General features: G+C 46.6%; 1 pseudogene; it reads right to left on the reverse strand.

The window, feature by feature from the left end:
- Positions 1 to 22,454: 22,454 nt before the first annotated feature.
- LOC119956966 lies at positions 22,455 to 22,644 on the reverse strand (annotated as a pseudogene).
- Positions 22,645 to 27,800: the final 5,156 nt, after the last annotated feature.

A 27,800-nucleotide genomic window follows, 5' to 3' on the forward strand; every position in this document is an offset into this window, starting at 1 on the left:
ATGTTTGAATAACGTCAGCTTATAGCGAACTGGATATTTTTAATTATCCACCATGGTAATTTATCAAAGATGACAGGATAATTACAAATGAGGGAGCCCGTTTGGATTCTTCCAGCTGGAAAAAGGCATTGAAAAGACTTGCATTTATATAGCACCTTTCACGGACTTCACAACGTCCCAAAGTGTTTTGCAGTCGATGGAGTTTTTGGAGCCCACAAACGGGTCTGGACCGAGTTGCTTCAAACAGAATGTATTTTATTATGTGCAACAGCATTTACACTGCCGTGTCTGTCTGGTCAGTACACATTCTGCCCAATTTTACATTGATCTCAACCCCCAAGTGATCAGGGGAGCTCGTATTCTGCGAGGTTCACAGAGACACGGATTTGCCAACTCGGTAAGCCTCGTACGGGTTTTAACATCCCTCCTTCCACCTCCAAAGTCCGACGATTCCTCTGACGACTGCAAAGTAGGAGGGCATCGGACTCTCTTCACATGCAGTGTGCATCATGCATCCACGTATCTGGATCTGCCGGTGTGTCCCTGGATGGGACACATCATGATGGATTCACTGGCTGAGGCCGCTGCACCGCTTGCTCCCCATCGGAGACCCCCGACTCTTGCCTTTCCCTGCCCTAGCGGTAATGCCGCGGCCTCCTCAGGCATTGGATGTGTTTTGACGATAGCTTTCCTCTCGAGTACTTTGCAAAGAACTGGGTGTCTGGACCGAACATGTTCGAAGTGCTTCAGGCATGATTCGACCTTGTACTAGATAAGGGACAGGCCCTGTCTAGCGGATGATTGTCCCAGAGATCTGTTTTGTTATGCTCTTGGCGTAGCATAAGCTGCTTCCTTGATGTGCACTCTGACAAAGGAAAGTTCAGACGTGGAGAGAACTTCAACACGTTTATTAAACTATTAACAATTCTCCTACTTAGATTCAACTCTACTGTTAATCCTTCATTGCTACTCAGACTGACGAACCAGTCTGCTACAATCCACGTGGTGGGTGTGATGTTGAATCAACCCTGTGTCTGTACTCACTGAGTGTCTCCACTGGAAAGAGGAAGATCATGTGTGCTGTGTCCTTTATATATGGGTTGGTGTAATGCCCCCCTGTGGTAGTGTCACCTCTGTGTGTATCGTGAATGCCCATTGGTCGTGTCCTATCTTACTGACCTATTGGTTGAATGTCTGTGTGTCATGTCTCTAGTGCTCCCTCTAGTGTCTATCTAGTCTACGTGTATTTACATTAACTCCTTGTGTATTTACAGTGATGCATATCACCACATCCCCTTTTTTTTGTGTTACATATTTTCTGTGCACTGTTAAAGAAAATTTAACAAAAACAGGTAGATAAGTGATGCTCTGTACAAGTTATGATCGCAGTGATCATTAAACAATAAGTCTAAATCATATTCATTAGTCCAAAACTCATCAACTATCATGGTCGAATGTCTTTCTTATTGGGTTGGTGAGGTGGTGATGTTGATGGTGGCATTGCATTGTAAACGCCATCCTTGTTTCTGTTCCTCTTGGAGGAACCAAGAAGTGGTCAAATCACTTTGTTGTCTGGTTTGGAGTATTTTTTTCTTCCGATGCTTGTGGTAGCGATGTTGGATGGCATCTGTCCTGAAAGCCAGGTTGCCTGTTGGTAGTGCAGCAAATGTGAAGTGGAAAGATGCACTGTCCTGCCATGGTCTGTCATTGTACTGAGCTGAGCAGTAACAGTGTCCCTCATGGGCAGTGTTGTACCATGTCGTAGCAGTCGTAGTTCCATTGGTGTAGTCTTTGTCGTGCTTGCTGTCGACGATGTTGCCTTTGGTACGCGTCGTGTCGTTGTCTTTGATATGGTTTTCATAGGTTGTGTTGTTGTGTCGGTTGGTTTTGTTGCCGTGTTTGCTGTGCTCAAGGACCACACTCTGTGGATAATACGAGTCCTTCACACAGTTACACGTGTCAGCGTGCTTTGTGGCATCTGTTGTTTTCTTGAGTGTGCCGTCACTGAGTTTGTGGTGCTCCCTGTCTGGAGTCATGTCCGGCTTTCTTGAATCAGCTTTGGCTTGTTAATTCTCCGTCCGGAGTCTGGTCTGTTTCACCTGAGTCAGTTTTGGTTTGTCGATGCTCCCCGTCTGGAGCCCTTTCAGGTATAGCTGTGTCAGCTGAGGTTTCTTGATGCTCCCTGTCCGGTGTCATTTCAGGTTCACTTGAGTCAGCTAAGGTTTTTGATGCTCCACGTCCGGAGTCAAAACGTTCAGGAATGCATTTGCTTGTGGAGAGGCTCGAGCGAATGAGGTTTGAAGTAACGTGGTGTCACCGGAGTCACCAGTAGTCTCACTGTGATTGTTGAGTGCCTCTGTACACACTAGCTGAGGTCTGTCATATTGCACATCTTGTATGGGAAGTGGGATGCCGTCGTCACTTGTCGCACATACAGTGGGTAGAACCTCAGTAGCTTCTTGTGGTCACTTGAGCTGGGGAGACTGTCAGAGTCTTCTTCTTGTGGCTCAAACAATCTGGGTGGACTGTTATAGTTGCTTTGTTGTTCACTGGAGCATGGTAGACTGTCACAGTCTTATTGCTGTGCACTGGAGCGTTGTAGACTGTCATAGTCTTCTTGCTGTGTAGTTGAGCATGGCAGACTGTCATAGTCTTTCTGTAGTTCACTTGAGCGTGGCAGACTTGCATTGTCTGTTGCTGGTTGCTCAGAGGAGGTTGCTAGATCCTCATGGTCTTGTTCATGCAAGGACTGCGCTTTGGAGTCTTGCGTTGCTTCTATCGTGGAGGCTGTCCATGAGCTCGCTGTGGAGGCTTGTGTCACTCGAGTCACTTCTTGTTCATGCAAGGACTGTGCTGTGGAGTCTTGCATTGCTTCTATCGTGGAGTCTGTCCACGAGCTCGCTGTGGAGGCTTGTGTCACTGGAGTCACTTCTTGTATGGAGACATGCAGTTGTCTCGCTGTGGAGTCTTTCATCGCTTTCTGTGTAGAGGCTGGGACCCTTTATGGTGCATGGAGCACTCTCTGTGTGGAGTCGGGGACTCTTTGCGGTGCGTGGACCACTCTCTGTGTGGAGTCGGGGACTCTTTGCGGTGCGCGGACCACTCTCTGTGGGGCAGCAGGCTGCTCTGTGTGGGCTTGTACTGCTCTCTGTCTCTTGGCATCAGGCCGCAGCATAATCCTGCACGCATGAGTCGGGATGTCATATATGCTGGGCTGAAGATTCCCCAATCCGAAGAACTCATCGTCAGGGTCGTGAATGTACAACATGTCTAGTTTCGGTTCAGATTTGGTACTGGGGTAGCCACCTCCCAAGGTGAAACCTTCGTCCGAGTCATTGTTTTCCATGACTATATCTTCACGTTTGGTGTCGGAGCTGGCATTGGGCTCGCGATGTCCAAAGAAGAATTCAAGGTTTGAGTCATAGTCTTCAAGGATGGTATCATCTCTTTGGGCGGTGCTAACTGCTTGTTACAGGGTTCTGCGGAGGTTGCTTTCAGCTACTGGTCGAATTTCAGGCATTGTGCTGTCGTTCCAGGTGAAAGAATCAGCTTTTACGACTTTAATTTTTTTTTTGTGTTTTGGGGCATGTCCCCTATAAGTGGGCGTGGTCTGGGGCTTCTGAAGTCATGATGTGTGTGACGTGGTTCGTAGGAAGCGATTGGCCATGCTCAGATCGGCGTTCCCTTACTTGGGGCCTTTTTCTCAACTGCGCATGTGCAGCACCTTTACCAAGATGGCCGCCGATCAAAATTGTCGTTCTCTGCTCCAGGACCTCGGCCTCGTGGTAAGTACTGGTGCCTCTCTTACCGTTTTCTGTTGGTTTGTTTGTGTTGTCCTCACAGTATTGTTTGAATTTGTCCAGGACTGCCTGAAAGTCACACCTGTTTTGCCCTTTGGAGAACTTGAATGTTTTGAAGATTTCTTCTGCTCTGGCACCGCTGATGGTGAGCAGAAGCTCTGTCTTTTCAGTATCGGCCACGTCTTGTAGGTCGGCTGCTACCAGAAATTCCTCAAACCTTTGCCTGAATGCAGGCTAGTTTTCGCAGAGATTGCCGTGGCACTTGAGCCGCTGTGGAACCGGAATCTCAATCATCTTGCCTGGGTGTTGTTGCTGGTTGTCACTGTTTGCTGAGTTGTAACTATATGGATTGAAACAGTCACTCACTGGTACCATGTTTTGTTATGCTCTTGGCGTAGCATAAGCTGCTTCCTTGATGTGCACTCTGACAAAGGAAGGTTCAGACGTGGAGATAGCTTCAACACGTTTATTGAACTATTAACAATTCTCCTACTTGGATTCGACTCTACTGTTAATCTTTCTATAGCGACTGAGACTGACGAACCAGTCTGCTACAATCCTCATGGTAGGTGTGATATTCAATCAACCCTGTGTCTGTACTCACTGAATGTCTCCACTGGAAAGAGGAAGATCATGTGTGCTGTGTCCTTTTATATAGGTTGGTGTAATGCCCTCCTGTGGTAGTGTCACCTCTGTGTGTGTCGTGAATGCCCATTGGTTGTATCCTATCTTACTGACCTATTGGTTGAATGTCTGTGTGTCATGTCTCTGGTACTCTCTAGTGTCTATCTAGTCTACGTGTATTTACATTAACTCCTTGTGTACTTACAGTGATGCATATCATCACAAGATCCACTGGGCACTGTCTACAAAGTTTCTGACATAGACTGAATCACTAGTAAGGAAGGATCTCGGCGGTTAAATGGGCAACGTCCTTGCAGCTCCTTGCTGTGCTGCACTTTCCCATCTATATCAGGGAAGACTAAACTAAGACGAGTGCGAAGCCTCCAGCCAATGAGCAATTCAGCTGGCACTACTTCCGTCACAGCGTGTGGAGTGGTCCTGTCGCAAACCAACAACTGAGCCAGCCACATCTCAATCGACCATGGTGTTTGCTTTTTGAATCCACGTCTGAACAATCTTTTCTGCCAGTCCGCTGGTGGCTGGATGACACCAAGCCGTACGAAAGTGACGCACCCCGTTATTCTCCAAGAAACGAGAGCTCTTCACTTGTGAATGTTTTACCATTATCAGTAACCAACATCTCAGGTTTGCCATGGGTACTGAAAATCAGACTCAACGTCTCTTTGGTGGTGCTGAAAGTGGTACCCATAATCCTATGAACGCCTATCCATTTTGGGTGGGCATCGATGCGGATGAAAAACATTGAGCCTTGAAATGCTCCCGCAGAGTCGGTGTGTAACCGTGCCCGCAGTCGTCCTGGCCATTCCCACGGGTGAAGGTCTGCGGCTGGTGGAAGTTTCTGATGCTCCTAATATACGCCGCATGACAGGGCTACATTACAAATATCAGCATACAGGCCTGGTTATCATTTTCATTTTCAATACCTCTGGGTGTCCCATTATGCAGATCGGGCAAGATTCATTCCTGGCTCTTCTTCTGGGACAACGATGCACGTCCCCCTACAGGAAGATGCCGTCCTCTACATTGAACCCAGACATCTTATTCGTGAATGCCCTCAATTCACCTGGGAGACGTCTATGCGTCTATGTTGACCCCCCACCCCCGCATTGGACTACGTGCTGAACTTTTGATAGAACTGGGTCGGGTCGGTCTGAGTATACTCTCGGATTTGGGATACTGTCACCGGTAAGGAGTTCATGGAGTTGAGCGTGGCCACAACCTCATCTGCCCTGGGAGTAGGAGAAGGCGGACACGCCGGCAAGGGCAGTCTGCTCAACGCATCCGAGTTTATGTTCTGGGTACCAGGGCAATGCTCAAATGTGTACTCGCAGGCAGCCAGCAGGAGGGCCCAATGTTAGATCATCCAGAAGCGATGGCCGGGATAGCCTAGTCTTCTGTAAAAAGACACAGGAGTGGCTTGTGGTCCGCAATAATTGTGAATCTTCGACCATACATGTACTGATGGAACTTGTTTACGGCAAAGATGGCTGCCAGACCTTCTTCAATTTGCATGTTGTTACGCCCGGCAATTGCCAAAGTCCAGGAGGCAAAAGCGATCGGCCTCTCTCTTCTACCTTTCATTTGATGCCATAAAATGCGCCAATGCCATATGGTGATGCATCAAACATGATGATCAGAGGTTTGGTGGAATCGTAGTGCGTCCATAACCCGGAAGACGTCAACTGCTTCCTGCTGCTTTTTCCATGCCCATTCCCGATTCTTTTTTCAAGAGGATATGCAAGGAGGCTAACATTATCACGAGGCTGGGGATGAACGTGCCATAATAGCCTAGCAACCCCAGGAGAGAACTTAGTTCCGTGGCATTTGTAGGGGTAGGGGCCTGTTGAATGGCCCGAACGTTTTCTGCAACCGGCTGTGATCCCTCTTGGTCCACCCGGTAGCCCAGATACACCACTTCCCTCGCATGGAAAACACACTTCCCTCTCTGTAGGCGAACACCTGCTTCTGAAAAGCGACAGAGTTCTTTGTCCAAATTACTCAAATTCTCCTGCTCGGTCACTCCTGTGACCAGCACGTCATCCAAATATACAGCCACTCACGGTAATTGTCATTTATTTTATACCACCCGCTGAAATTGATGCAGGCCCATGTCAGCCTGGTATATTCGTAACAGGCCTTGATCAGTGTTGATGGCGACGTATTTGCGGGTGGCCAGATCCAATTCTAATTGAAATGCACATTGCTCATATTGAGCTTGGTGTTGAGTGTCCACCGGCCAACTTTGCATTGACGTCCTCTTTGAGGGGCATCGGGGTAGTGTTTTAGACGGGAAGCCTGGTTAACTAGTCCCCACATAACCTGACTAACTTATCTGGTTTGAGAACTGGGACCACTGGCTCCGGCCAGTCGGAAAAGTGCACCGTTCTGATGATCCCTAGGCCCTCGAGCCTGCTAATCTCAGCTTCCACTCTTGTCAATAGAGCGTAGCGAACTGGGCGAGTTCTGAAGTATCTGCGGTGGGCATCCAGATTGACGTGGATCTTCGTCACGGTTCCTTTTATTTTTCCCAACCCGGGTGGAAAAACTTTGGGATATTTCACAGAGGCCCCGGGGCCCCATCTGAAAAATCTGTTGCCTTGCCAAATGCAGGCGCTTCAGCCAATCACGGCCTAGCAAGCTGGGGCCACGTCCCTTGACCACAATTAATGGAAGGCACACTGACTGGTTACGTAAACTACTGAGGTCATGGTTTTCCCAGCAATGACCAATGGCTTACCTAGAATCATAGAATAGAATCACAGAATACCTGCAGTCCAGAAGGAGGCCATGTGGCCCATTGAGTCTGCCACGACCCTCTGAACGAGCAACCTACACAGGCCCACTCCCCTGTCCCATCTCTGTAACCCCCCCTAACCTTTGAACAGTAAGGGATAATTAATCATGGCCAACCCACCTAACCTGCACATGTTTGGACCGTGCAAGTTGCCAGCCTAACGCCAGCGTCTCTCAGGTCCAAGTGTCGTAGCCCCGATTTTATCTTATCAAAGGTCTGCTTGCCCACAATGGAAACGGTGGCGTCTGTATCGAGCTCCATCTTTGATGGATGCCCGTTAACCTGTACTGTCATCTTAATGGCGGCCACTCAGTGTGCCGCAGCACAATATAGCCGGAAACACTCCGAAATCATTCTGCCTTCTGGACAGTAAGTAAACTGGTGTTGCAGATTGCATCATTGAACAGAAGAGGGCATGAGAGGCCCACAAATGCAGGCATCTCCGCAATGGTCTTGTCATGGCAAAAGTTTACATTCTTTTAATGAATGTGTGGTAGCGATGATCATTCTGGTTTCTGAAGGTCGATGTAGTTCTTCTTATAGGTAGAAGAATGTCACAACAAAGGACTGCTCTTTATGTAAAATGCACTGAGCCAAGTCCTTTTTTCTCCCCATTTAAAGCATCTACAGACTGCAGATCAGAGAGTTGTGTTAGTTCATAAACATTTCACAATACTGCTTGGATAAGGTTATCTCCCAAGTGCGGAATTGCAAGTTTCTCTCAGAATCAAGGAGCTCCTGTGTGAATAACTTGCAGGTAGCAGATACTGGGGGCGAATTTGAGCCCGCATTAGCGGTCCGCGAATCGCAGACGCAGGAGGAAAATCCGGAGAGAATCGCTAAACGAGATCTCGTTTCCTGATTTTCCACGCCCCTTGCGGGTGACGTCACGAGGTTGATGCTCACAAAGGCCTGGAACCTAATGTTAATGATTTTGCACGCATTTTAATATTAACCAGCCCCTTCACATGATTTCCCTCCCCACCAAACTAAATATTCAAACCGTGATGTTTTGAAAAAGGAGGTTCAGTCAGAGGGCACAAGCCCCGGGGGGGAAGGGACAAGCCCGGTAAGCACCCTGGCCCTTACGTCTGTTGGAGAGGGCCTGTGAAGGGGGAGGGGGGAGGGAGGGTGAGACTCTAAGAATGTGGTGGTAAGTGTGGGGGGAGGATAGGGCAGTTGCCCCGATGTTTACAAGTGGCGGTGTGGTGCCCCCCCATATTGCTGTTCTGTGGGGTGAGAGCCTCGTGGCTTCTTCTGCGATTGGGGGGGAGCGATTTTTGTGAGTGGGGGGGGTCCTAATATTTATGGTTGGGGAAGACTGGGGCCGTTCAGATTTTGTGCTGAACGGGGTGTCCTTTAAATATGGCACTCGATCGCTGTGGAGCCGGCCTTGCCACCTCTATCAGGCTCCGTTCTGCCAAGGTAACGACATAAACCACACACACTCAGAAAGGCCCAAGATCTGGAGTGGCAGTTAGCACTCCTGCCTCACAGCGCCAGGGATCCGGATTTGACTCTGAACAGGGGGTGAGGGGTGTGGTATTTGCACGTTCTCCCTCTGACTGTGTTGGGTCCTCCGGGCGCTCCGGTTTAGTAATAAAAGTAAGGTTAAGGGTTACGGGTATAGGGTAGATACGTGAGTTTGAGTAGGGTGACCATGGCTCGGCACAACATTGAGGGCTGAAGGGCCTGTTCTGTACTCTTCTATGTTCTATGTTCTATGTTCTATGTTTCCACCCACAGTCCAAAGATGTGGTTAGGTGGATTGGCCCTGCTCAAATGTCCCTTTAGCGTCAAAAACTCTTTCAGAGGGTCGGTGCAGACTTGATGGGCTGAATGGCCTCCTTCTGCACTGGAAGGGCTTCAAAGGATTCTCTGGAAAACTAGTCTGTGCAGCTGGAGAAATTATAAGATTCCGCCCACCGTGCGAGTCAAAGCTACATTTCAATCGTAGAACATGGAACAGTACAGCACAAAACAGGCCATTCGGCCCTCGATGTTGTGCCAAGCCTTGTCCGAAACCAAGATCAAGCTATCCCACTCCCCGCCATTCTGGTGTGCTCCATCCAATAACCGCTTGAAATTTCCTAAAGTGTCCGACTCCACTATCAGAGCAGACAGTCCATTCCACTCTCTGAGTAAAGAACCTACCTCGGACATCCCTCCTGTATCTCCCACCCTGAACCTTATAGTTATGTCCCCTTGTAACAGCTACATCCTCCCGAGGAAATAATCACTGAATCAATGAGGAAACCATCTCAAACTATACCTTGGGCGCGATTCTCCGAAACGGAGAGAAATAGCCGACGCCGGAGTGAAACCCAGAGTGTTTCACTCCGGCGTCGGAGGCCGCTCCTCGCCCCCTATTCTCCTCCCCTGGGGATTAGGAGCGGCATTGCATGAACCTTGGGCGTCCGAACCTTGACGCTTGCGTCAAAGCGGCGCGCCAAGAATGACGCGGCCGGCGGTGCCTAAGTGACGTCAGCCGCGCATGCGCAGGTTGGCTGGCTCCAACCCGTGCATGCGCGGTTGCCGTCTTCCCCTCCGCTGCCCTGCAAGACATGGCGGCCTGATATTGCGGGGCGGCGGAGGGAAAAGAGTGCGTCTCTTAGAGACGCCGGCCCGACGATCGGTGGGCACCGATCGCGGGCCAGACATCTGATGAGCACGCCCGTGTTGCTCGATCCTCTCTCCGCCCCCCACAGGCCCCACACTTACCTGTCGTGCGCTGTTCATGCCGGCAGCGACCAGGTGTGGTTGCTGCCGGCGTGAACCGGTTGGGGTAGTCAGGCTGCTCAGCCCACTTGGGCCGGAGAATCGCCGGTCGACGGGAAAAGCGGCGAGCGGCGATTCTCCGAGCGGCGTGTCGCAATACGCGACACACAATTTTGGGGGGGGGGGGAGGTGGGAGAATTGTGGGGGGTGCCAGGGCGGCGTGGCATGATTGGCACGGCCCACCCACGATTCACCCCCCCGGCGTGGGGATTGGAAAACCGTGGCCCATGTACTTCTTCCACTTTCTCCTCTCTTTCTCCTTGGAAGGAGAAAGAGAGTGTAGGAAGGAGAAAGAGAGTGAAAGAAAGTATAGGAAAGAGAAAGAGAGTGAAAGAGAGTGTAGGAAGGAGAAAGAGAGTGAAAGAGTGTGTAGGGAGGAGAAAGGGAGTGAAAGAGAGTGTAGGAAGTAGAAAGAGAGTGAAAGAGAGTGCAGGAAGGACAAAGAGAGTGTAGGAAGGTGCAAGAGAGTGAAAGAGATTGTAGGAAGAAGAATGAGAGGGGCTTTTCACAGTAACTTCTTTATTGGGGCAGCAGGGTAGCATGGTGGTTAGCATAAATGCTTCACAGCTCCAGGGTCCCAGGTTCAATTCCCGGCTGGGTCACTGTCTGTGTGGAGTCTGCACGTCCTCCCCCTGTGTGCGTGGGTTTCCTCCGGGTGCTCCGGTTTCCTCCCACAGTCCAAAGATGTGCGGGTTAGGTGGATTGGCCATGCTAAATTGCCCGTAGTGTCCTAATAAAAAAGTAAGGTTAAGGGGGGGTTGTTGGGTTACGGGTATAGGGTGGATACGTGGGTTTGAGTAGTGTAATCATGGCTCGGCACAACATTGAGGGCCGAAGGGCCTGTTCTGTGCTGTACTGTTCTATGAGAGTGAAAGAGAGTGTAGGAAGGAGAAAGAGAGTGAAAGAAAGAGTAGGAAGGAGAAAGAAAGTGAAAGAGAGTGCAGGCAGGAAAAAGAGAGTGAAAGAGAGTGCAGGAATGTGAAAGAGAGTGAAGGAAGGAGAAAGAGAGTGAAACGGAGTGTAGGAAGGAGAAAGAGAGTGAAATTGAGTGTAGGAAGGGGAAAGAGAGTGTAGGAAGGAGAAAGAGAGTGAAATAGAGTGTAGGAAGGAGAAAGAGAGTGAAAGAGAGTGTAGGAAAGAGAAAGAGAGTGAAAGAGAGTGTAGGAAGGAGAAAGAGAGTGAAAGAGAGTGTAGGAAGGAGAAAGAGAGTGTAGGAAGGAGAAAGAGAGTGAAAGAGAGTGTAGAAGAGAAAGAGAGTGAAAGAGAGTGTAGGAAGGAGAAAGAGAGTGAAAGAGAGTGTAGGAAGGAGAAAGAGAGTGAAAGAGAGTGTAGGAAGGAGAAAGAGAGTGAAAGAGAGTGTAGGAAGGAGAAAGAGAGTGAAAGAGAGTGTAGGAAGGAGAAAGAGAGGGAAAGAGAGTGTAGGAAGGAGAAAGAGAGTGAAAGAGAGTGTAGGAAGGAGAAAGAGAGTGAACGAGAGTGTAGGAAGGAGAAAGAGAGTGAAAGAGAGTGTAGGAAGGAGAAAGAGAGTGAAAGAGAGTGTAGGAAGGAGAAAGAGAGTGAAGAGAGTCTAGGAAGGTGAAAGAGAGTGAAAGAGAGTGTAGGAAGGAGAAAGAGAGTGAAAGAGACTGTAGGAAGGAGAAGGCGAGTGAAAGAGAGTGTACGAAGGAGAGAGTGAAGAGAGTTTAGTAAGGAGAAGAGAGTGAAAGAGAGTGTAGGAAGGAGAAAGAGAGTGGAAGAGAGTGTAGGAAGAGAAAGAGAGTGAAAGAGCGTGAGGGGTGGAGAAAGAGAGTGAAAGAGAGTGTAGGAGGCGAAAGAGAGTGAAAGAGAGTGTAGGAAGGAGAAAGAGAGTGAAGGAGAGGGTAGGAAGAGGAAAGAGAGTGAAAGAGAGTGTAGGAAGGAGAAAGAGAGTGAAGAGAGTGTAGGAAGGAGAAAGAGAGTGAAGAGAGTATAGGAAGGGAGGAAAGAGAGTGAGAAGAGAAGAAGTAAAGAGATGTAGGAAGGAGAAAGAGAGTGAAAGGAGTGTAGGAAGGAGAAGAGAGTGAAAGAGGTGTAGGAAGGAGAAAGAGTGAAAGGAAGTGTAGGAAGGGGAAAGAGAGTGAAAGAGAGTGTAGGACGGAGAAAGAGAGTGAAAGAGAGTGTAGGAAGGAGAAAGTGAGTGAAGGAGAGTGTAGGAAGGAGAAAGAGAGTGAAATATAGTGTAGGAAGGAGAACGAGAGTGAAAGAGAGTGTAAGAAGGAGAAAGAGAGTGTAAGAGAGTGTAGGAAGGAGAAAGAGATTGAAAGAGAGTGCAGGAAGGTGAAAGAGAGTGTAGGAAGGAGAAAGAGAGTGAAAGACAGTGTAGGAAGGAGAAAGAGTGTGAAAGAGAGTGTAGGAAGTAGAAAGAGAGTGAAAGAGAGTGTAGGAAGGAGAAAGAGAGTGAAGAGAGTCTAGGAAGGAGAAAGAGAGTGAAAGAGAGTGTAGGAAGGAGAAGGAGAGTGAAAGAGAGTCTCGGAAGGAGAAAGACAGTGAAAGAGACAGTGTAGGAAGGAGAAGGCGATTGAAAGAGAGTGTAGGAAGGAGAAAGAGAGTGAAAGAGAGTGTAGGAAGGAGAAGAGAGTGAAAGAGAGTGTAGGAAGGAGAAAGAGAGTGAAAGAGATTGTGGGAAGGAGATATAGAGCGTAGGACGGAGAAAGAGAGTGAAAGAGAGTGTAGGAACAAGAAAGAGAGTGTAGGAAGGAGAAAGAGAGTGAAATAGAGTGTAGGAAGGAGAAAGAGAGTGAAAGAGAGTGTAGGAAGGAGAAAGAGATTGAAAGTGAGTGTAGGAAGGAGAAAGCGAGTGAAAGAGAGTGTAGGAAGGTGAAAGAGAGTGAAAGAGAGTGTAGGAAGGAGAAAGAGAGTGAAAGAGATTGTGGCAAGGAGATATAGAGCGTAGGACGGAGAAAGAGAGTGAAAGAGAGTGTAGGAACAAGAAAGAGAGTGTAGGAAGGAGAAAGAGAGTGAAAGAGAGTGTAGGAAGGAGAAAGAGAGTGAAAGACAGTGTAGGAAGGAGAAAGAGAGTGAAAGAGAGTGTAGGAACAAGAAAGAGAGTGTAGTAAGGGGAAAGAGAGTGAAAGAGAGTGTAGGAAGGAAAAAGAGAGTGAAAGACAGTGTAGGAAGGAGAAAGTGAGTGAAATAAAACTAGTTTAAAATATTTGATGCATACTTTTGTTACGTCATTTAAAAATCATTTCAGAAATCATTTCAACAGTGACTTGAGTGGCACCTTTAAATGAGTGTTCCTTTGCAGTATATGTCACAATGCGGTCGTCACAGATTTCACGCGATCCCAAATCGTTCCTCCTGAGCCTCTTTGGAAGGAATATAAATCAGCCCAGACCAAATTGTTCTTTATCGACTTTGAAGCAAGCGGTGTGTAGCCAATCAGCATAGGTGATCTAGCCGTCCGTTGATTGTGAGACTGTATGTATAACAGATGGCATGCAAGTTTTCACAAAGGTATGTTCTTGTCTCCTTTAGCATCTACTTTACAACATTTTTGATTCCATTATTTATTTCTTTACCTTTTACGTAAATGAAGAGCAACGTCTGAAATTCACATGCAATGTAAAAGTTACATACATCAAAACAATTTATAATAATCTAAAAACATTTTAATGAATATCAAAAGTAGCACTATATATATATATATATATATATATATATATATATATAGTAGGTACGAATGGAAATCAATATTTTCATTCATAAACTGACATTGTTAATGCTGTATAAGATATAGAATGCAGAACAATGTTCAGGATGATTCGGTTAATTTTTTCATCTTATTCGTTTTATTTTCTATCTCTCTCTCTCCCCTCATCTGTAACACCTCATGAGCTGCTGTTCTGTTGCTGATTTCCATTATCCCCAATCACATGCTTCCGCTATTTCAGCACTTGTTTTCCGCTACACTTTGCTGCTCTTCATTTTCCATTCCCTTCTGTCTCTCTGACTATAAAACGGGATTATGCAGTCAGACCCTGGTTGAACGGTGTTGGAACAATGGGCCGAATGTTGTTTTTTCTTGTTTTCTCATTTCAGTGGGAGTAAATGGGCGGTGAGAGTTTATGGTGGGGACCGGTCTTGCAAACATAAACTCACTACCCAGGTGGCGAACTGGCATTCTAAACCAGCCGCTTGATGTGATAATCACTCGATTTTCATTTAGTTTGATCTCAATGACAAACAGGCAGTTTCCATAGTGGACAGCTGATCTCCAGTTTTAATACTCAGACTGTGAGTTGAAAACCCACAACATAGCGACAGCCCCGGTGCAGTGGCAGCATTCTCACCTCTAAGCCACAGCCAGGACTTGAGCACATGCTTGAGATATTTGAGTGCAAGACTGAAGGAATGTTGCATTGCCAGATGTGCCACATTTTGGCTAAGCCCCTGCTAATCCTTCAACCAACAAAAAACAAAATAGATTTTCTTGTTGCCGTTTGTAAGGCTTTGCTTTGTACGGATTGTGTACCACATGTGATTATATTACCACTGTTATGATGGGGGGGAGGTTATTTTAAACAGCGCTAATCTCCTCGCCACCAATCCATAAACAGCACAGGTGTTTTGATTCTCTTTATCAGCAGTGGCATGAAGCTGGAGAAATCTATAATTGCTTTAATTACTTCGAAGGTGAGGACAACACCAAATTAGACGTCATACTCAAAAAATTTGCTAAACGCTGTAACAGTCAGGCTGGTGAGATGCTGGAAAGATGTAACTCTTGTCAGAGAAACGGAGGGCCCATCTCTGATTTTATTACAAATCTCAAGTTAATACCACAAGGTTGTGATTGTGCTGATTTCAGAGACACTGTGATAATGCATCAATTAATTTCTGGACTATCTGATAAAAATTTGAAGGAAGAACTTTCACGAAATAAGTATCTAGAAATCGCTATACAAAAATGCCTTGCTTATGAACAAAAACTAAATCAGGACTTTGAGTCTCTACAAACACAGAATCATCATTTAGAAAACAAAATCGGTAAAAATGGCACGAACACTCACCACGAGGTGGAAACGGAGGTTCTGAGTGACAGCCATCTTGGGAAAGGAGCCGCACATGCTCAGTTGCGAAAAGAGGGCATAGCACAGGAAACTCTGTGTGCGCATGGGCAATCGAGTCCTACGCATGACGTCACGAGCATGACGTCAGAGGACCAGGACCATGCCCACTTAAAAGGGAAATGCACGAAAATGAACAAAACGTAATTTAAAGCTGCAAAACCCAATTGTCTTGCCTCAAAAGACAGAACAATGCCCGAACTTACACAAGCAGTTGAAAATTACTTCCACAACACCCTGGAACAAGCAGTTAGCACCGCCCTAGAAGATGATATGGTCCTTGTAGACTACAACTCAGACAAAGATTTCATCTTGGGAGATAGCTACCCAGTACCAAATCTAAACTGCAACTAGAGGTGTTGTACCGTGAAGACCCGACGATGAGTTCTTCGGAATGGGGAATCTTCAGCCCAGCATATATGACATCCCGACTCGAGAGTGCAGGATTATGCTGTGGCCTGATGCCAAGAAACAGAGAGTGGCCTATGCACCACGAAGGGTCCCAGCCTCCACACAAGATGATTTGTTCATTGAACATGAAGAGAAAGATCACAACTCCGAAACAAAAAGCAATGATTTTTCCAATGAACAAGACACACAATACTGCTCAGACATGGCTGAGTTATTCGTAGATCCTCTTCTCATGGTAGATGAATCCAATACCATGATGCCATGGCAGATCGTCGGTACATTGGATGACAGCAATACACAAGATGAAGATGACGCTACACAGAGAGCACAGAACAACTCCTTTGAGAGAGCACAGATCGACTCTACAGCTAGAACACTGCACGACTCCACAAAGAGAGCGATGACTGACTCCAGAGAGAGCGATGACAGACACCACAGAGAGAGCGATGACAGACACCACAGAGAGAGCAATGACAGACTCCACAGGGAGAGTGATGACAAACTCCACAGAGAGAGCGATGAAGGACTCCACAAAGAGAGCGACGAAGCCTCCACAAAGAGAGTGACGTATGCCTCCACAGACAGCTCGGTGACAGACTCAAAAATGGAAGCAAGCAAACACTCCACAGCGAACGCCATGCATGTACAAGACTCTGAAGATCTATCAAGCTTATTTGAGCCACCAGAAGAAGACACTGAATGTCTACCCACTGTATGTGAGACAAGTGACGAAGAAATCACAATTCCCATACAGGATGCGCAGGATCACAGCGAGACTGATATATCTCAGCTTGTCTGCACAGAAGCACTCAATAATCAGAGTACGGCCACCCATGAGTCCAGAGAGACCACGTCAATTGAAACCTTGAAGATTTTGACTCCAGAAGAGGAGCACCAAGAGTCCAGAGAGACCATGTTAATAGAAATCTTGAAGATTTTGATGCAGAAAAGGAGCACCGCAACCCACAACAAAATGAAATCGTGAAGATTTTGACTCCAGAAAAGGAGCACAAAGAGATCAAAGATTATTCAAATGAACCTGAAATGACTCCAAAAGAGGAGCACCAAGAACTCAATGATAATTCAAGTGAACCGGAAATGACTCCAAAAGAGGAGCACCTAGAAATCAATGATGATTCAAGTGAACCAGAAATGACTCTTGAAGAGGAGTACCAAGTAAGCAAAGAAGAGGAATCGAATCCACCACAAATGACTGATGTCACCAACATCAATGCAACATCAAATCATTCTCACAATTCTCAAGAAGAAACGCTCAATGTAGCAGATACCGCAAAGGACACTGACACCAATAACTGTGACAATGACTCAAATCATCCACATGGCACACTCATTGAGCACAACAAGAACAACCAAAACCACAAGAAGCACAGCAGAAACAAGAAGAACAGCAACAACAAAAACAACATGCAGCGCAACAAGATCGACAAAAGCAACAAGAAGCATCCCAGAAACAACAAGCACGACAAGAACAAGAATAAAAGCGAAAACAACGACAACAGAATCAACAAGCGCGACAAAAAGAACAAGAATGACAGCAACAAGAATGCCAACGCAAACAACCAAGACAGAAACGACAAAAACAACAAGAACGACAATGAAAACAACAAAGACAGAAACGACAGAAACAACAATGAAAAAACGACCTGTACACCATGGTACAACTCTGCACGTGAAGGACAATGCCACAGCGCACTGCGAAACAATGACAAGACTACAAAAATGCCATGGCATGATAAAGAATCTCATGAATTCACATCTGTTCCAGAACAAACAAGCAAAACAGCTCTCAAGAACGATGACATACAGAATCAATACCACAAACACAGGAAAAAGTCGAGGTCAGACAATGGTGCGACACTGAATCGCTACCCGCAATCAAATGGAACAGGGGGAAAAGGTGTCCACATCATTAAACGACTCATTTGCAAAGCAGCCGAGTCACGTTCCGACATCAACCTAGCTCTGTTATCATACCGAGCAACCCCATTGAGCTCAGAACTGTCACCAGCGCAAATGCTCTTCGGCAGAGACATCCGGACAACCCAACCGGCAAAGAAATTTCGAGACCCCGGCAACGGACTGGTTCTCGACGACATGCGGGCACTATGCTCCAAACAAAAACTATACTACGATCAACATGCGATTCCACGCAAGCCACTGACAATAGGTGACGCCATCAGAATAAGGGACCCAGAAGGCGGATGGTATGAGTCAGCTACGGTGATCAGGCAGGAGGTACCGCGGTCCTACATTGTCAAATCGTTTGCGGGAGTACATTTTTGCCGCAACCGCCGGGATCTATTCGAGATTCGACCTACAATGGCAGTATTTCCCACACTGGACTTGACCGAGTCCATTTTTCCACAGGACGTTCCTCGCCACACAACGCCAGACAGGGCTCTTGATGACATTAAACCATCATCCCTACTACCACCGTTAAGACGCTCCAGCAGAAGCCGTAAGGCACCCGACCAATAGATTTGTAATGACAATTCAACACAACCACAAGACGAATATGAACATTTCTCACGATGGAATCATAACACTGTTTATTATTTCTGTATTACTTTATCATTTTCGCAATGTGCAGATTTGCTTATTCTCACCACTTGTTCTGTACAGTTTTCTTGCGGCCAATCTAGAAAACATATCAAATCAAAAGGGGGCAGATGTAGTGACCTGTACATCTATCTGCACATACACCAGGGACTGCAGCACAGATGTAACAGCCACAGCACCACTAGAGGGCAGCATCAGAGTCGGGTATAAAGGGTCGAGCCCAAGGCAGGATCCGCCTACTTTAGAAGCACAGGGCAAGTGAGCAGCAGCACACAGAGAGATGTTCAGCATAGGCAGCTTACCTTAGCTTCACTGGTAAGACCTCTTGACTGTATTATTTCTAGTTAAGCTCTGGAAACAGAATAAACAGAATAAAGTATTTGTGTGAACTGGAAGTCTACAATCTTTATTCAGACTTAGGGAATAACATAAGGCACAAACAGGGTGGATAGTCGGAGGCTTTTTCCAAGGGTGGAAGTGTCAGTTACAATGGGGGCACAGGTTCAAGGTGAGAGGGGGAAGGTTTAAGGGAGATATACAGGGTACGTTTTTCATGCAAAGAGAAGGTGTCTGGAACGCACTGCCAGAGGATGTGGTGGAAGTTGGCACATTAACAACATCTAAGAGGTATCTGGATGGGTACATGAATAGGGAGGATATAGAGGGATACGGACCGAGTAAGGGAGAAGGTTTTGTTTTTAGTTAATGCATCATGATCGACACAGGCTTGTCGGGCCGAAGGGGCTGTTCCTGTGCTGTACTTCCCTTTGTTCTTTGTAAAGCACATGAACAATTAGATGTTTGAGGGGCGATTTTTGTGAACTTGCCGAATCCTGTCCTAAATGGCTCGGAACCTATCCAAACCCAATCCGAATAGCGCTGTCACCAGGTCATAAGTATTCGTAGTTCCAGGTGCAAATCTGTACATCTGCAGGGAAGTTAACCCTGTGTTGGGGGCAACAGAAAGTTGCGCATATAATTTAACAGAAACGCAGCTTGTTGACGCACAGAATCGTGACCCCGAAATGCTGACCGGATTTTCAAGCAGCTCTCAAAGTTTTGGCGACAGGAAACTGCAGTGATGCAAAGCGCTCTTCGGAATTTTCATTCGAAATTTAACCCCCCTAAATTTAAAATGACTGCTTGAGATTAAAATGTCAAGAAATGAAAGATAATAGAAATTCGGACAGACTAATAGGAAGGGGCTTGAATTTCACTGACACACGTTTCTGCAGCGATGGTGGGGGCGATGACTGCGTTGTGGTAATGGCACTGGACTGGTAATCCTGAGGCCCAGGGTAAAGCCCTGGGGACATGGGTTCAAATCCCTCACGGCAGCTGGTGGATTTTAAATTCAATTGCTAAATCTGGAATTGAAAGTTAGCCTTGGCCATCGTGACCCATGGCAACAATCATCGATCATCATAGAAATGCACCCGATTCACTGATGTCCCTTAGGGAAGGAAATGTGCCATCCTTCCCTCGTCTGGCCCACATGTGACTTTGAATAAACAGCAATGTGTTTAACTCTTAACTGCCCCTCTGTAATGGCCCTAATGAGCAACTCAGTTCAAGGGCAATGAAGGAATCGGCGGCAACAAATGCCCAGGAATGCCCACGTCTCGTGACAGAATGAAAAAAAAATGGTTTTTCTCATTTGTTTATTGACATGTATGTGCATCTCTGCCCACAGATGAGGATGTGATACGTGTGTATGGAACACATCTGGTGAAATTTGACCTGACAGAGATCTCTTCATTCGTCCGTCTTCTCCTAAGAAGTTCACAAGTTGGGGATTTCCTGCTGGGGGTGGCACAGTGCTTAGCACTGTTGCCTCAAAGTGCCAGGGACCCGGGTTCAATTCTGGCTTTGGGTGACTTTCTGTGTGGCGTTTACACATTCTCCTCATGTCTGCGTGGGGTTTCCTTCGGGTGCTCCGGTTTCCTCCCACAGTCCAAAGATATGCAGGTTAGATGAGGTTACAGGGATAGGGTTAGGGGCTGATTTAGCACTGTGGGCTAAACAGCTGGCTTGTAATGCAGAACAAGGCGACCAAAGGTTTTTCACAGTAACTTCATTGAAGCCTACTTGTGACACAGCGATTATTATTATGGATGCGGAGAGATCCTCTTCTGATGGGTCGGTGCCGACTCAATGAGCCGAGTCGCCTCCTTCTGAACTGTGGGGTTTCTAAGAGTGGCCGATGATTGTGAAAGACGTCATATAAATACAAGTCCTGCTATATCTTTTATAATATTTCAGTGTGATCTTCCTATATTGTTTGAAATACTACCATTTTATGTTTTCATTTAGTATAAGGGCGGCATGGTAGCACAGTGGTTAGCGCTGTTGATTCACAGCTCCAGGGTCCCCGGTTAAATTCCTGGCTTGGGTCACTCTCTGGAGTTTGCACGTTCTCCCCATGTTAGCGTGGGTTTCCTCCGGGTGCTCCGTTTTCCTTCCATAGTTCAAAGATGTGCAGGTTATGTGGATTGATTGCTCTTCGTGTCCAAAAAGGATATGTGGGGTTACTGGGTTATGAGGTTAGGGTGGAGCTGTGGGCTTAGGTAGGGTGCTCTTTGCAACGGCCGGTGCAGACTCAATGGGCCAAATGGCTTCCCTTTTGCACTGTAAATTCTATGATTGACAATGAAAATTGAGCAACGTATTAATGAAGACGCTCTATGCACCTTTAATTGGGCTGTCTCGTTTTGGTTTAGGTGCTGTGTTGAACTGGGAGATTCAGCGTTACGATGGATGGTACAACAATCTCGCATATCACAGCAGGGGCACCGTGGGTAAGAGATTTTTTTTTGGTCCTATGTTAGTCAGGGAGAAAATGTTTGGTAGGCCAGGCTTGTCTAATCACTGTCATCTTCATGCGCGACTGTGAGAAAGGATTCCTTTGATCACAGTGAAATTTGAAGCACATCCAATTGTAACACACCCAAATTGTAATTTTCTTGGAAACATTTGTGAAAACATACACTGACAATAAGTAGAAATCCCAGCACAGGCACGATGGCCAAATGGCCTTCCATGCTGTTTCACTCCATAATAGGGTTGAGCTGTCTGTCACCAAATCACGCAGGTGAGGAAGAGTTCTAGTTTCACCCCCGGATTTTTACTCAATCTGCTGATTTCAATGGAGGGAGCACTAGCGAGCTCCAATGGGTTCATAGGGAATGAAACTAGTCTGTGCCAACAGCGGAAAGTAGGCTGGTTTTCCACGAGGCCAGTTTTTTAACTTTATTTTGCCTTGGAAGATATTGCCAGGAATTATTTACTTTCCATCCACTTAAAAGCGGCAGTGAGACAAGGAAACAAATCTCTGTGAAAAGAGTCTGAGCTATAGTCCTGTGAACTCCAGTGGGAAGAAGATTGGCTGTGGTTGCAAAACCAGTTGACTTAAGAGCCTCTCACCAGATCATTCTCGCCCCTATAGTCTCCTGGAGCTGCCTGTTGGCCCAGCTGGCCGGCGCGTGGTTCGATTAATGCCAAAAGTGTGGGTTCAGTTTCCATTCTGGCCGAGGTAGATCGAGGACCTGCCTCCTCACCGTGTCCCTGACGGTGGAAGGCATTGGCAAACCACCAGTGCCAAAAGCTGACAAGAAAACAGTTTGAGCTGCCAATGTGCTAAGGACCTGCCTTTGGGCAGAGCATACACGACCAAAGTGCTGTTCCTTTGTTTTTAATTGTCGCAATTATTCTTCGATGCTTGCTGACCCAAGAGCCAAAGCCCAGTATGGAACAATGGACAGCACTAACGTACACAAAGAAGTTGGATCAGACAGTCGCTGCAACTTGCGGGATCAGGAACTTGCCTGCAATGGGCAGGACCAAGCCACGCCTGCAGAAGTAGGCCTTAAACATACCAAGGCCACTGACCTGTGATCTACTGGTGGACGGGTATCGGGTGGGTGTCTGGAAGGGGGTCTTGGAAGGGGGTGTGGGGGAGGCCTGAAGAGGGGAGCCCCCCTCACAGGGACCCCCCCTCCCAGGGACCCCATAGTGGGGTGTCCTCACTTGGGCAGATGGGGGGGGGTGGGGGTGGGGTAATGCCCCTGCTTTGGGTGGGGGGGAAGACAGTGCCCATGATATCACTTGAGGAGCGAGACACCCTTTGAAAATGGCAGCCCGACCTCTGAGTTCAGCTCCCCAGTGATAAAAATAATTCCATGTGTGGGCTCAGGCAGTGAGAAACTCCCCAAGGCCCAAAATGCATCGTTAGATAGCGGTGGGGAACTCGCCAGTTCTGGAAACTCCTAGCAACGCCCGCCACAAATGACACTTAGAAATGTTTCCGTTACACCGCACCCTTCATTGCAAGATTTAAACCAGATGAATTTTATGACAAACATGCTCCACACAGCAGCGAAATCCTAATGTCAAAAACAGCCTGAAGTAACAGTTTATTCACGACAGAACAAGGGGTTACCGTGCAGGTATATTACTTTGACACGCCAATGACTCAAACACCTTTAATTGGAGAAGTGCTCTTACTTTAACGCTTGTCAAGAAACAGAGGTAGTTTCAAGTAATCTCTGTTTGTATTTTTGGGTGTGAAGTGAGTACAAAGGTACCTGCAGGTCTGTGGTTTTTTTTTTTTTAAATTTAGTTTACCCAATTATTTTTTCCAATTAAGGGGCAATTTTTAGAGTCGCCAATCCACCTACTCTGCACATTTTTGGGTTGTGGGGGCGAAACCCACGCAGACAGGGGGAGAATGTGCAAACTCCACATGGACAGTGACCCAGAGCCGGGATCGAACCTGGGACCTCAGCGCCGTGAAGCGGTTGTGCTAACCACTAGGCCACAGGTCTGTGGTTTTTGGTTTCATTTCGAACCGTGGCTGCATTGCGATGAAAGGGTTTACGACGTGAAAGTAAACAGGCCTACAGAAACACGAGGCTGTTGCTTAGCAACCAGGGGCCACCATGGGTTAGAAAGAACTTTTGAGTTGAGTTTTAAGCTGGAGCCCGAAGAAGCTGGACAGGACAAAGGAGCTGCGGGGAAATGCAGACTTCCCAGAAGTACGAGACAATGTCCAGACAACATGGGAATTGGAACAAGATAAATGCCTCAGGAAGACAGTTAAGTCAAGGGAACAATCCACAAGCAGTTGAAGAAGGTCCTGATGGGTGAAGATAAAGTAACAAACTGAGAGGGTGCTCTATGTTAAAGAGACAGCGGCAGTAACCAGATTTAAAGTGGGAAACCAAACATCTGAAGTAACACTTCGATAGGTGACAACTTTATGCAGCCTGTGAGGCAGTGGTGTTCTGCTGACATGGCCGGGTACCAGAGAGATTGTGTGGAAGTTTGAATACACATGGAAATCCAAGGAGAGGAATAATGATAGGAGAGATGGAAATCCTGGAAGCGGATCTTTGTTGGAGGCATCGGAAAGGAAGCGTTCTTAAGGAGAAGATTCCAAGGAGAGGGGAGTTTGGAAATGGCCGATTAGAAGTCAGGTTCCCCTGAGACCAATTGGCTCACCGTGGGATGAACATCCGGGGGGAATTGAAGAGAAAACCACTGAAGCTATATTGGGTGGCATCTACATCCTGGTTTCTGGGTGGGGATGGTCTGACCACAGTTGGCCTGTTGGTTTACACGGACTGTGTGCTTCCCAAGAACACTGCTGCCTCACTATGCGGGGGGCCCAGGTTCGATCTCAGCCCCGGGTCACTGTTTGTGTGGAGTTTACACATTTGTCCCATGTCTGCGTGGGTCTCACCCCCACAACCTAAAGATGCGCAGGGTAGGTGGATTGGCCGTGCTAAATTGCCCCTTAATTGGAATTTTTTTTTTAAAATTTGTGAAAATATAGGTGAGGTGAAGGAGTAAATGTTGCCACAGTCCCAGAGGACCATAGGCTGCTCTCTCCTTTGAGGGAGAGATAACTGGTGGTGATTTAACCTGCGGGCCACCACACCTCGGGTGAGGAGTAAGTTTGAGAAGGGAGGCGTCATGAATAATCTCAGCCGGTACGGGAATCAAACCCACACTGTTGTCGCCACCTGCATCATGAACCAGCCATCGAGCCAACTGAGCTAACCACTCCATAGTAAAAGGTTTTACATCGAATTTTACAACACAGAAATAGGTCATTGGGCCCAACTGGTCAATGCACCACATGGGCCTCCTCCTACCCTACTTCATCTCACCCTACCAGCATGTCCCTCTATTCCTTGCTCCCTCTTGTCCTTATGTCGCCTCCACTTATACTGTTTGCTTTAACTACCCCACATGGTAGATAGTTCCACATTCTAATGACTCTCTGGGGAACAACATTTCTCTTAAGTTCCCCATTAGTTTTATTAGTGATGACTATACATGTATGGCTCCAAGTTTGGGTCTTAAATTGAAACTCTACAGTGCAGAAGAAGACCATTCAGCCCCTTGAGTCTGCAACGACCCTCTGAAACAGCACTCCACCCAGGACCGCTCGCCCACCCCATCCCCGTAACCTCGTGCATTGATCATGGCCAATCCACTTGGACTGTGAGAGGAAACTGGAGCACTCGGAGGAAACCCACACAGGTACGGAGACAATGTGAAAATTCCACACAGCCAATCAGCCGAGGCCGGAATCGAGTCCGGCTCCCTGGTGCTGTGAGGCAGCAGTGCTAACCACTGTGCTACCATGCCGCCCAAAGGGAATACATCTCTACATCTACCTGTTCAGGCTCTCTCATAATTTTAAAGACCTTTAAAAATTGCCGATTAATCTTCTGTTTTAACCTGTTCAGTTCTTCCTTTTAGTTGTAGCCTCTCAGTTCTGGTGCCATGCCGGCTAAAGTTTTATGTGAGATGGTTTGATGGCTTTTGTCAAAAATATTTTGTCTTGCTGCATTCCGTCTAGGTGCCCCCTTTGTACGTCTGCTTCCTGCTAATTATGCTGATGGAGTGCTCAAAGCTATACAGGAACCAGAGCTACCCAACCCCCGGAGAATCAGCAATGTGGCAATGCGGGGATTATCGGGAATACCGTGTGACAGAAACAGGATGGTGCTGTTTGTTTACTTTGGTAAACTGGATTGAATCTTGGGGACTTCTGCAGAATTCCTGCATCTTCCCAGGTCAAGGGGATGGCGGGGGGGAGGCTGTGGTGGTTTCTCTGGACTAGTAATTCAGAGACCCAGCGTAATGCTCTTGAGATCTGGGTTCGAATCCCGCCAGTGAAATTTGAATTTAATTTAAAAATCTGCAATAAAAGTCTAATGATGCCCAGAAACCCTTTGTCGATTGTCGTATAAACCCATCTGGTTCAATAATGTCCCTTAGGGAGGGAAATCTGTCATCCTTACCTGATCTGGCCTACATGTGACTCCAGATCAGAAATATGGTTGGCACTTAAATGCCCTCTAAAATTGCCTCACAAGCCACTTAGTTCAAGGGAAATCAGGGATGGGCAACAAATGCCAGTGATGCCCACATCCCATGAATGAATTTAATTTGTTTTAAATGCCTTGCAAAATAAACTCAGGAAAGTGACGATTGGCATTTGAGTAAAAATACCTAATTGAGACAAATCGTGTTATGATCAGGGACCAGACCCCAACAGTTGCCAGGATATTAGACAGAAACCCCAGTATTTTATTTAATTTGTAAGACTGTGAGGAAAGAATACTTCACTCCAGGAGTGACTCCACTCACAAATAGGGCTATGGTATATTAAAACAAACGTATTACTAACACAGCATTGCGAACTTTAACATCACAAATAAAATAGCTAACAATTACCAGTTAAATGAAACACTGACACCTAACATTTATCTCCAGTCAAGGAAAGCCCGTATAGGGGGGCACGGTGGTGCAGTGGTTAGCACTGCTGTCGACGGCACTGAGGTTCCAGGTTCGATCCCGGCCCTGGGTCACAGTCTGTGCGGAGTTTGCACATTCTCCCCGTGTCTGCCTGGGTTTCACACCCACAACCCAAAGATGTTCAGGTTAGGTGGATTGGCCACGCTAAATTGCCCCTTACTTGGGTACTCTAAATTTATTCTAAAAAAGCGGATGCGCAGTTGGACAAAGAGAGCGCACAGTTCCAAGATGGATCTGTTAAAGAAAAAGCGTACAGTAAAGGAAAATCGATTTGCGCATGTCCAATCGATTCCTACGCTTTACGTCACGAGCGTCATGACGTCAGAAGACTCAGACCACGCCCACTTAAAGGGGAAATGCCTGAAAATTACAAACAAGACTCTTAAAGGCACAAAATCAAAACAATCAACCTCAAAAAGGTACAACATCGCCTGAACTTCTACCAGCAGTTGAACATATCTTCCACATCACCCTGGAACAAGCAGTTTGCACCACTCAAAGTGAAGAGCACAGTGACAAACCCAAAACCAAAGAAGATGATTTGTTCATTGAACATGAAGAGCACAATAACAAATCCAAAACAACAAAAGATGACTTGGTTATTGAAAAATACTACTCAGACATGGCTGAGTTATTCGGATATGCTAATCATAGCATCAACAACACGGTTGAAAAGCTCAACACGACTCTACTCATGGTAGATTAATCCAATACCATGATGCAATGGCAGATCGTCGATACATTGGATGACAGCAACGTGTCAAATACCCAAGAAGAACAGGACACCACTCAGAGAGTACTGAACGACTGTGTTGCGAGAGCACAGATCGACTCCACAGAGAGTACACTGCATGACTCCACACAGAGCGATGAAAGACTCCACAGAGAGAGCGACACAAGCTTCCACAAGGAGCTCATTGACAGACTCCAAAATGGAAGCAATTAAACACTCCATAGCGAACGCCATGCATGATCAAGACCGTGAAGGTCTACCCACCGTATCTAAGCAACCAGAAGCAGACTATGAAAGTCTACCAAGCTCACATGCACAACAATAAGACAATGTAAGTCTACCCACTGTATGTGAAACAAGTGACAATGTGATCACAATCGACATACAAGATGTGCATGATCACAGTGAGACTGACAGATCTCAGCTCAGCTGTACTGAAGCACTCAACAATCAGAGTAGGGCTACTCATGAGTCCAGTGAGACCATGTCAATTGAAATCTCATCTACTCTAAACTACACACAAGAAAATGAAATCTTGAAGGTTTTGACTCCAAAAAAGGAGCACCAAGAAACCAAAGATGATGCAAATGAACCAGAAATGACTCCAGAAGAGGAGCACAGAGAGATCAGAGGTGAATCAGATCAATCAGAAATGGCTCCAGAAGGAGAGCACCAAGGAAGCAAAGAGGAATCAAATCAACCACAAATGACTGATGTCGCCAAGATCAATGCAACATCAGATCATTCTAACAAACATCAAGAAGAAATGCTCAATGAAACATCAGATACCACAAAGGACACTGACACCAATAAGTTTGAGAATTACTCAAATTATCCACATGGAACAGTCATTGAGCACAAGGACAACAAAAACCAGAATAAACACAACAGAAACAAGAGCAACAGCAACAACAAAGACAACAAGAAGCACAAGAACAACAAGAAAAACTACAAGACAACAACAAAAAGAACAACAAGAAGCATAACAAAGACAACAGCAGCAACAACAAGCACAAAAAGAACAAGAACAGCGACAACAACAAAAACAGAAACAAGCACAACAAAAACAACAACCAGAATGACAACAAAAACAACAAAGACATAAACGACAGAAAAAACAATGAAACAATGACCTGTACAAC

This window comes from Scyliorhinus canicula, chromosome 24, assembly GCF_902713615.1.
Source record: "Scyliorhinus canicula chromosome 24, sScyCan1.1, whole genome shotgun sequence".
Taxonomy (NCBI): domain Eukaryota; kingdom Metazoa; phylum Chordata; class Chondrichthyes; order Carcharhiniformes; family Scyliorhinidae; genus Scyliorhinus; species Scyliorhinus canicula.